This window comes from Marmota flaviventris, chromosome 8, assembly GCF_047511675.1.
Source record: "Marmota flaviventris isolate mMarFla1 chromosome 8, mMarFla1.hap1, whole genome shotgun sequence".
Classification (NCBI taxonomy): Eukaryota; Metazoa; Chordata; class Mammalia; order Rodentia; family Sciuridae; genus Marmota; species Marmota flaviventris.
Genome location: NC_092505.1, coordinates 102,975,708 through 102,986,623, shown reverse-complemented (window position 1 = coordinate 102,986,623; position 10,916 = coordinate 102,975,708). Strand labels below are relative to the sequence as shown.

General features: G+C 34.1%; 1 non-coding gene across 1 annotated transcript; it reads left to right on the top strand.

Moving 5' to 3' along the window:
* The first annotated feature begins 10,431 nt into the window (after positions 1–10,431).
* LOC114106400 (U8 small nucleolar RNA) lies at positions 10,432–10,565 on the top strand. Its single transcript, XR_003585185.1, has one exon. It is a non-coding gene; the product is annotated as a U8 small nucleolar RNA (small nucleolar RNA).
* The last annotated feature ends 351 nt before the right edge of the window (positions 10,566–10,916 follow it).

Below are 10,916 nucleotides of genomic sequence, written 5' to 3'. Positions count from 1 at the left end.
AGTATAGGAACACTGTGTTCCCTATTCTCATTAGGATCAATTACAGAATTTGATCATGATCATATTGTACTCTCTCAAAAGTGCTCTAGAAATTGTCAGTGGTTTACATGATGTGGCCCTTGGTGTCTAGAGCATCCTGAAACTCTCTGGAAGTTTTATATATTTACAAACACTTTTTAAATAAAAAGGCACTCTCCTGCTATCCTCTGTGCACTTTGTGGTTGGTGGGACAAGGCATTTGAAGATGTTCCTGCCATTAAAAAAAAAAAAAAAACTTAGAATATGGTTCTAACTATATGGTTATTGGGTACAAATTCTCAATTATCAACTGTACATATGTAGCATTGTAATAAAAGAACAAACAACTGGGAAAAAATTATTGATGCCCCTTTCTTGGCATTGAGGCTATGGAGTGAAGCTCTGGGCATGCACTGTGAGTCTGGACCTGTTGACACTGCAGTGGACATCCATATAGCTTCAGGTTGTGTTGTTTTTGTACATAGTGATAAATCATTCTGATTCCTTTCTTACTTGTGGAAAAAGGAAAGTCATCTGGCATGAGAAGTGTTTTACTATTTTTTTTCAGTTAAATACAATAGATTTTAAAATTTGTTTTCCAACAAAATATAGAACTCTTCATTGTCATCGAAGGGTCACCACATCAATGAGAGCTCAAGAACCTTCTGTACTTACGTACAATTTGTAATGTCATGTTATTTATTTTTTGTATGTTTAGAAAGATGAAATGTTTCTGAAGTTAAATAAGCAGAATTACATCAAAAAATAAAGAGAGAGTTCATTAAGTAGAAAGAAGAGGAGAAGGGGTTAGAAAGGGTTTATGGATTTAAGAGGTGAATAGGGTAAATGTGGAGGCAACATAGGATGTACTGTTAATGAATGGGGAGGAGAAAAATGTAAGAAAAAAAATTAAAGGATGAGCGAAAGTGAAAACAGTGGAGTTTGGCTGTTAGCAAAAGAGAGAAATAGAAACAAAGGGAAAGAGATGCACTTTTACACTCTTTTTTTGACCTTGTGTACTAATTTGGCCAACTCCCACCAGGAGCTCAGCTCCAATACTTTTCCTCATCCTTGTCTGATACAACCCAAATTTTCCAGTCTTCAAGGATCTCTGTCTAATATTGAGCATCAGTGGACAGCTTTTTTCATTCACCTCACAGATAAGCAGTTCACTCACTCTTTGAGTCACCTGTCACAGAGTTGTGAGAAACTCTGCTTCCAGTTAATCCACCCTCTTGTCTCCTTCTCCTACAGGAGGCATTTCATGAATCAAATAAAGTGAGAACTTTTAAAATACTAAAAAAAAACAAAACAAAAAAAAAAAAAAAACACGAGATATTAAGCTTTTTTTCCATGAACTTCTAGATAGACTGTAAGAATTTTATTAGTGTTTTTCAATCATTGACTATTGTTAGAACATTAATAAAATGTACATATATGATTACTGTATTTTTTCCTCACCAGCATTAGATGATATAAATGTAAATTTGTATTTTAAACATAAAATGTTACAGCCAGAAACTCTCTGTGATATTCAATTTAATTTAAGACAGATAGGCTAGGCTGGATTGAAGAAAGAACAAATTACCTAAATTTCAAATGAAATTAAATGTAATAAAAGAATTTTACTTCCATTTATACTTAAGAATTTTTGTTTTATACTAATGAGAAATGTCTTGATTTAATTAAAGTCAACTTTTTATCTATATTTGACTAAGTTTTTATTGCCAGATTCCTTTCTTTTTTAAAAACAATAAGAAGATGCCTTTTCATATTAATAGTACATGAATAATTCAGAATTTCCTATTTTATTTTTAAGGTCCCATTATACCAACTATTTTTTTTTATTTTCTGTATTGTTGCATTTTATTACTGAAAGCAAAATTAAAATGAAAATCTCTTCTATAAAAAAGCAGAAAAAAAAACTTTGTTTTGACGAAATGAAAAATAAAAAGTAGTCAAGATTAAAAAAGAGAATTTTTACAAAGTTTGGGAATATAAAAATTTTTAAAATGAACAATACAGGTAGGAAAATTTAAATATACCTAACTCAAAATTTAGAAAAAGAAAGTTTTTGGTAAGATTAGACATAGCAGAGTACAAAATTGATGAAATAAAATATACAAACTAGAAAACATTTATAATTGTATACATTTTAACAGTTTGTAATAAATTTAAATTCATAAGGTATGACTTACTACATAGAAAATTTAATTTTCTTTCTAATGGATTGATTTAAAATTTTATTTGAAAAAGAAAAAATTCATACAAATATAAAGTAAGAAAATAAAAAAAGAGAGTAAAAAGAACTTGTAAAAGTAAGTAAAAGCACTCTGTCATATGTTTAAATATAGTTCCATAAGATAAAAGCAAAGACAATGAAGTGAAACAACAATCCTGTGAAAATCTATTTCTCACCTATTTAGAAATCACTGAAGGAATAAATACCTTTTTCCTAAACATAGTCAATTTTTAAGTATTCATCATGTTGAGATAATATATATATAAGCCTACATACATTATGTATGTAAGCATTATTCAATCTACTTCATTTTTATACTTAGTTTTATTAACAAAAAGGATAATTTAGTATTTTAAAACAATGAACAATGAATCAAAATTGATGTTTTTTAGCTGATAGTGGGAAACTGATGTGACTCCATTTTTGAGAAACCAGCCTCTACCTCAGAGCAATGCCTGTCCAAGGAAGGGGACATGGCCCTTGTCCTTGGAAAAACCCACAGAGCACTCCTAGTCACATATCCATCCTGCTGAGTTGTTGGTCTGCAAATAACAGGAGAGATCTGTGGCACCAGGTGTCCCTGACTCTGTCAGGCCAGGTGAGCACCCATAGCAAACCACTAGCAACCAACCAATCAGCATGAGATAGAGAAAATACCTGGGATGCCAGATGAACCCCCCAGTAGTTTATGGTGGTTGATAACACATTAAGAAACCATGTAGTTCAGCATATACCCCCTTGTGGCTTAAACCAATCAGTTCAAAGGAATCCCCCTCTTGTACTAGCCAATCACCCTTACCCAACTTGTTCCCGCCAGTGAATATGCTAATCATGATTTAGAGTTTTTTTTTATGATTTTCCCACGGTGTGTGATGATTTGCTAAGAGATGCTATGATGTATGTACAGTCCCTGCCTTCCCCAAAGAGTGTATAAAACTGCTGCAAACCCTGGGCTCAGAGCCTCTCAGCATCACCAGTTGCTGTGTGCCCAGAGGACCTAGCTAGCTCGCAATAAAAGCCTCTTTGCTGCTTACATAGATCTTGGTCTCTGGTGGTCTTTTGGGGGTCCTGAACTCGAGCTTATCAATAGTTATAAATGATATCTGACATAATACAGATGGTCAATCAATATAGAATAAAAAATTTCATAGACTGATTAATATGTAAATCAAGATGCCAAATATCAAAGGACTGCCACTCAGAGAGCTTAACATGATATACAAATATGTGAGACACACACATACACACATATACACACACACATAGACTCTAGAAAATAAAAGTGATACTTAAAGAATAAGATTCTACAGCCCCAAAATACTGAGATGATGCAAGAAAATTTAGACATGAAATAATTGGGTGATGAGAATCTTAACCTAATCAGTACAACAATCCACCATTATGGGTTAACATAAATTAAATAATTAGGGTATAATTGTAAAAGACAGCAGAGCCACAAAAGAAATGCTAAAGACTTTGCCCAGTGAAAATAGGAAAGATGGATTAAAGGAATCTCAGGAATTGGCAGGAACACACCCAGTTCATGTTCAAGGGTGAAAAAGTAAAATTTTCTTTGATCAGAGAGCAGTGGGGAACCCTGCTTACACAGGTGATCTAGGAAGTTCTTTTACCATGTTTAGCTACCCAGGCCCTTAGAGGCTGCTGCAGCCATGCTCCCTGGTCAGTAGGCTGCTGTTTGAGATGATGGGATCAACCTTATGCTGCTAGTTTTGCAGGAATAAAGGATGCTCTTGTGAGGGGTCATGGAGTCTTCCACTTATTTAAGAAAGTGTTTTTCAAAGAAAGGCCTAGTGGTCTGTGTAAAGTGCAGCAGGGTCAGAGGACCTGCAGGCTGCTCCTGAAAGGGTGATGAATAGAGATGAGAAAAGGAAGCTGAAACTGCAGTAGAGACCCCAGCGATTAAGAAATATCAGTATCATGGAAAGTCTGCTGAGGGAAGCTACAGGAATCAGAGTCAAGCCAAGAGAGAGGCCATATAGGCTGGAAACAGCAAGGTCATAGGGGTAGAGCTACACAAACCCTTTGGGGTGCACAACACAATGCTATGTGTTACATATGCTGGAAATGGAGCTACAGAACTTGTTTGGCCAGCTGGATTTCAGTCTTGCTTTGGTCTCAACCCTTATTTCTATGTCCCTATTTGTCCATTTTAGAATGGAAATGTTTACTCTGTGCCTTTATATATTGGATTTGTGTATTTGCTTTTGATTTTTATAGGAGCTCATGCTCAGAGTTTGCCTGGAGTCTCAGAAGAGACTTTAGACTCATAGTTTTGGGCAATGCTTGAGCTGTTAAGACTGTGGGGACCCTTGGAAATGGACTAAATATATTTTGCAGTGTGAGATGGGAATTAAATTTTGGGGACCGGAGCAGAGTGTTATGGTTTATATATGATGTATCCAACAAGAGATTATTTGTGAGACAATGCAAGAAAATTTAGACATGAAATGATTGGGTGATGAGAATCTTAACTTAATCAGTACAACAATCCACCATTATGGGTTAACTGGGTGATAACTGTAGGCAGGTAGAGTGTGTCTACAGGAGGTTTGTCATTGGAGGTGTGCCCTTGGAGGTTATATTTTGCCCTATTGAGTGGAGATCTCCCTCACCCCCACTTCTGCTTCCTGTTGTGATGTCTTGAGCCACTGTCCTCCACCACAGTCTTCAGCCATGATGTTTTGCCTCACCTGGAGCCCTGAGTAATGGGGTTGGCCATCTAGGCTGAGACCTCGTAAATTATGAGCTCCCAAATAAACTTTTACTTCTCTAATTGTTCTTGTAAGGTATTTTTGGTCACAGTGGAAGAAAAGGTTACTAAAACACTCAGGATTCAAGATATGGACAGAAGTGAAACTTGTTTTTTCTTTGATACTGGTGCCTCACATGAATGCTTGAAGAGGGCAATAAAATGTGTGAAACCTGCCATAGACATTCCACCAAAGGTAGTTTCTTACCCTGCGCTTTAAGTAACAATTCTCAAGCAACACCTGAGATCCAGACAGCTATCAGAAATTGTCATTTGCCTGACCCAAAGATTTATTTATGTAATCTGGCCAGATTAAATGCCACACAAGATATAGGTCCTAAGTGCTGGATCTTTCTATTTAGAATTCTACATAAGCTCTGCTGAGGGTAGTGTTATTTATTTTTTCTGTTTGGACAAAACTCTAATAGAAATTTACATTCTATACTCCCTATTACAAGCAATTAGAGCACCTGAGAGCCAATTCAACAGGCAGTTTGGTAAGCAACACAAAAGAAGGAATAAACCAAAAAAAAAAAAAAAAAGGTTAAGCATAATGAAGAGTTTGTTTATTAAAGAAAAACAAGACTGATAAATTTTTAACTAAACTTACAAAAAGAAAAAGGAAAAGAAAAAAAGACCCAAATTAATTAAATAAGAGATGAAAAATAGATGCCACAACAGCAATCACAGAAATGAGGAGATCATTAGGGACTGTATGGAGAATTTATACTCCCCTCCAATTTTTTTTAAATAAATAAAATGGATAAATTTCTAGGCACATACCAGTAAGAAACACTGACATGGAAGTGTTGATAAAAAGTGCAAGAATTACAATTAGGAATCAATAAATGGGATGGATTCAAACTAAAAAGCCTTTCCTCAGCAAAAGAAAAAATCAGTAAAGCAAATACAGAGCCTACAGAATGGAACCAAATTTTTACCACACACACATCAAATAGAGCATTAATCTCTAGAATATATGCAGAACTCAAAAATCTTAACACACAGACACACACACACACACACACACACACACAAAATAACACAATCAACAAAGGACCAAGGAACTAAACAAATCTGAACAGATGCTTCAAAGAAGATGGGTATACAATAAATCAACAAATATATGAAAAAATGTTCAACAACTCTAGCAATTAAAGAAATGAAAATCAAAACTACTCCAAGATTTCATCTCATTCAAGTCAGAATGGCAGTTATTAAGAATACAAACAATAATAAGTGTTGGCGAGAATGTAGGGAAAAAGGCAAAATCATGATTGCTGGTGAGACTGCAAATTGGTGCAGCAAATAGGGAAAGCATTATGGAGATGCCTTAGAGAACGGGCAATGAAACCATCATTTGACCCAGTTATCTCACTCCTCAGTCTATACCCAAAGGACTTAAAATCAGCATACTACAAGGATGCAGCCACATCAAATTTATAGCAGCAGAATTTATAATAGCTAAACTGTAGAACCCACCTAGATGCCCTTCAGTAGATGAATGGATATAGAAAATGTGGTGTATATATACACAATGGAATATTACTCAACATTAAAAGAGAATAAAATCATGAAATTTGCAGGTAAATGGATGGAGTTGGAGAATATCATACTAAGTGAACTAAGCCAATCCCCTAAAACCAAAGACCAAAGGTTTTCACTGATATATAGGGATGCTGATTCATAATGAGAATGGGAGGCACATGGGAGAAATAGAACTCTAGATAGGGCAAAGGGAAGGGAGGTAAAGGGAGGAAACATGGGAGTAGGAAAGGCAGTGGAATGAGATGGACATCATTACTCTTTGTACATGTATGAAGACATGCATGGTGTGACTCTACATTGTGTATGACAAGAGATATGAAAAATTGTGCTATATATGTGTCATATGAATTGAAATGCATTCTGCTGTCACATATAACAAGTTAGAATAAATTTTAAAAATGTGGGAATTCAAGTTATGAAACAGAATTTGGGAATAAAGTCTTTCTGAGATGAAAATCTGTTGGTTGCAGGGGCAAATATTATCCTTGAATCTAATAAGAATCTTAAAAATAAAAATTATTCAAAGTCTCATATTTTTATCTTTTTTAGGCATTTTTGTGAAATCTTAAGTTTTAAATTTCCTTCTTTGTTTGGTACAAATTTTTTCTGCAATCCCCAAGTAATGTTCATATAAGGAATCCTTGATCCTTGCTATTCTAGTTTGTGTGAATAAATCCAGTGAGTTTTTTACATTAAAAAATATTTCCAACACAGGACCATATTAATTCTTAGCTATACTCTCAGTCTCTAACAGAATAAGTAATATCAATGTTCCTCCAATCATTACATTAAATAGAAAGTGAGGAGAACATTCCCAATCTCATTCTACACAGCCAGTGTCACTTTGGAACCAAAATCAGAAAAGGACACATCAAGAAAGAAAAACTACAAACCAATAAAGTTGATAAACATCCTTCATAAAATATTAGTGAATCATACTCAACAATATATTCAAAAGATTGGTTTCATTCCAGTGATACTGGCTGGTTCAACATATGCAAATTAATAAGAGTAAATCACCACATTAATAGACTTAACAACAGAAGTGGCACAATCATCTCAATGTGATCAAAGCCTTCAACAAAGTTTAAAACCCATTCATGGGCTGGGGTTGTGGCTCTGTGGTAGAATGCTTGTCTAGCACATGCAAGGCTCTGGGTTCAATCCTCCCACCACATAAAAATAAATAAATAAAATAAAGGTATTGTGTCCAACTACAAAAATTATAATTTTTTTTAAAAAATAAATAAAACCCATTCACAATAAAATAAATAAATAAGGATACAACAAACTTAAATCAATATCACATGACAAACCCAAAGACAACACCATACTTAATCAGGAAAAAACAGGTTGAATGATTGGGTTTTGAGGTTCTTAACATAAGCAGTGCATTAATCCCCTTAGAGGGAATAACTGGGTGATAATTTTAGACAGGTAGAGTGTGGCTGGAGGAGGTACATCATGGGAAGCAATTTTGAGGGCTTATATTTTGCCTATGGTGATGGGAGCGCTCTCTCTCTCTCTCTCTCTCTCTCTCCTTGCAATGTCCTGAGCCACTTTCCTCCACCACACTCTTTTGCCTTGATGAATTTGCTTTATTTAGGGCTCAGAACAATGAAGCTGATCATCAATAGATTGAGACCTCTGAAATTGTGAACCCCCAAATAAACTTTTCTTCTTAAAATTGTTCATCACATCTTTTGGGCACAGTGACAATAAAGCTGACAAAAATAATAGGGATAAATGCATACTCGCGTTTATAGCAGCATATTTCATAAGAGGTAAATTATGGAGCCAGCTTTGCTGTCTGTCAATACACTTATACATATATCTTGATGTCTGTCAATAGATGAATGGATAAGGAAAATGTTACGCATACATTTATATATGTATAAATAATATCTATACATACATATGTATATATATACATACACACAAACTATGTATACACATGTACACACATACAAACAAACAATGAAGTTTTATTTAGTCACAAAGAAAAATGAAATTATGTCATTTGGAGAAAAATGGATGGAAATAAGAGCATTATGTTAAATGAAATAAACCAGACTCGGAAAATCAATGGTTGTATGTTTTCTCTCAATGTGGAAGCTGTGGAGGGACAAAAAAGTAAAAGCCAAAAGAAAACAAAGCAAAAAACTGGGAAGATCTTATGAACATAGAAGGGAAACAAGTAGAAAAAAATAACAGGACCACAAAGAGGAATGAAAGGAAGCTAACAAGTACTGGAGAACAAAACTGACCAAATTATGTGACATATTTTTATGCATAATATGTAATAATGAATCCCACTATTTTGCATAATTCACCAATAAATATATTTTGAAAGAAATTTCATTCAGTATCCATTTATCACTTGACTCAATATTCCATCTCTAGATTATTTATCTAATAAAAATGGAAACAAATTTACTAAAAAACTTACACTAATAAAAGTTTTATTCATAACAGCTGAAAATGGATCAAAAACCAACCCATTTGCATTAGGTGGTACATGGAAACACACACTGAATTATTTACCTATAACTACATACTACATAGTAATGCAACAAAAAGGATAAATCTCAAGTGGGTTTTATTTGTGGGGATAAGTGCATGGCATACTTTAAGGGCTTCTGAGTGGCAAACCACTCCCACAAGCTAGGCACCTAAGCTAGGCACTTAAGCTAGGCACGTGAGTGGCAAACTGCTTATACAGTAGAAATAGCCCTGGGGATGAGGCCATTTGTTGCAGTCCCTGTGCTTGCTCCACGGCCCACTCCTTGATTGGTTGCTGCAAGGACAGTTGGCCAGAAATTGTATTGGTGGCTGCCTATAATCTGTTTAGCTACTGCCTGAGTATATATACATGCTAACTGCCCAATAAAATCGGACCTGCTTCCTGCTTGGTCTCTGGAGGTCTTGAGTAGTGACTCTACAGCCATGCTCTCCTCTACCCTGTTCAAAGGACCTCTTCGCTGAAGGAGAGAGAGTCAATGCATTTATTGTTAAAATGACCTAAATTAGATAACTAAAATAGTCAAATGATTGTAAGAAAAGTCAGGTAGAATGCTGTTGGTTATAAAGATCATAGAATATTTTTCTCCTTTTTGAAAGTGTCATGAAGGAAATTTTTACAATATAGGAAATGTTCTAAATTTACTTTTGTTTATGTTTATATTTTCAAGTCATAAAGTTGTATACTACAATTTGATTTGTTTTATTATATGTAAGAATACCTCAATAAAGCTCATGAATATATATTGTGTTAATACTGAAAAATATATTTTAGCAAAGCAAAGTATTACAGGAAAAACCATAATCATCATACTAATGAAACCAATGGAAATTAGAGGGAAATAAATTTTCTGAGTGCCTACACTGTGTCAGGCATCAAAATGCATTGTTTTTATACATTTCCAAGGAAGATGTTATCTTATAATAAATGCAAAGAACAATATCAGTTAATTTATGCAATTTAGTTTTGTTACATTATAATAAGGAAATATACACTAGAAAATAGTTGCATTTCAGCAGGTAAATATCCAGAGACCCTAATCTTTTTATTTCTTTTTTTCCAAGGCTCATTATAATAGTTAATAATTAGGAGTAAAAACTAAAAAGCTTTTTTTTTTTTTGCCTGGGCATCCATTCAATGGTCTGTAAAATGAATCAAAATAATGTGTATTTGTAATAATAATACAGATATTCTGTTGTATACCATAGCTATCTTTAATAAGTATTTTGTAATGGTTTTTTGTTGTCCTAACAAAATCATTTATAAGTCATTTTGTTTTCCTACCTCAAAGCTAACTTTGAGATTTTTTTTTATAAAGAAAGGATCGAACAAACATCAGGTGGGATAATCCTTTCCTGTTCCTCCTTTTGGAGGGCAGATAAAACATGATAATTGGAGTTCACATGATATGTGATTAGCTTCCCTGCATAATCAGGACTGTAGCACCCTGATTGCTCCTATCTAATTCTTCCTGGCGATCTGAAAGTTAAAAAAAAAGGAAGGAGCAACATATATGAAATACTTAGCCACTTTAGCAGCTTAATAAACATGACAATTCTTAAGATAGTACCCTCTTATTTCTTCAGAAGTCATATGACTCCATACATTGGAAATGTTTTTACATGTTAAATAAAATATTCTTTAAATAGTTTCAGTTTTGAAGTGATTTTTAAAATCAATTTCCATGTTTATATTTTATATGACACTATTTGACCTGGAGCAAAATTAAAATATTTCACAATATATAAACCATCTGAAAGAGTTAATAGTGAGTGAAATGATTGTAAATCAATGTAAATTAGTAGATGCTTTTGAAG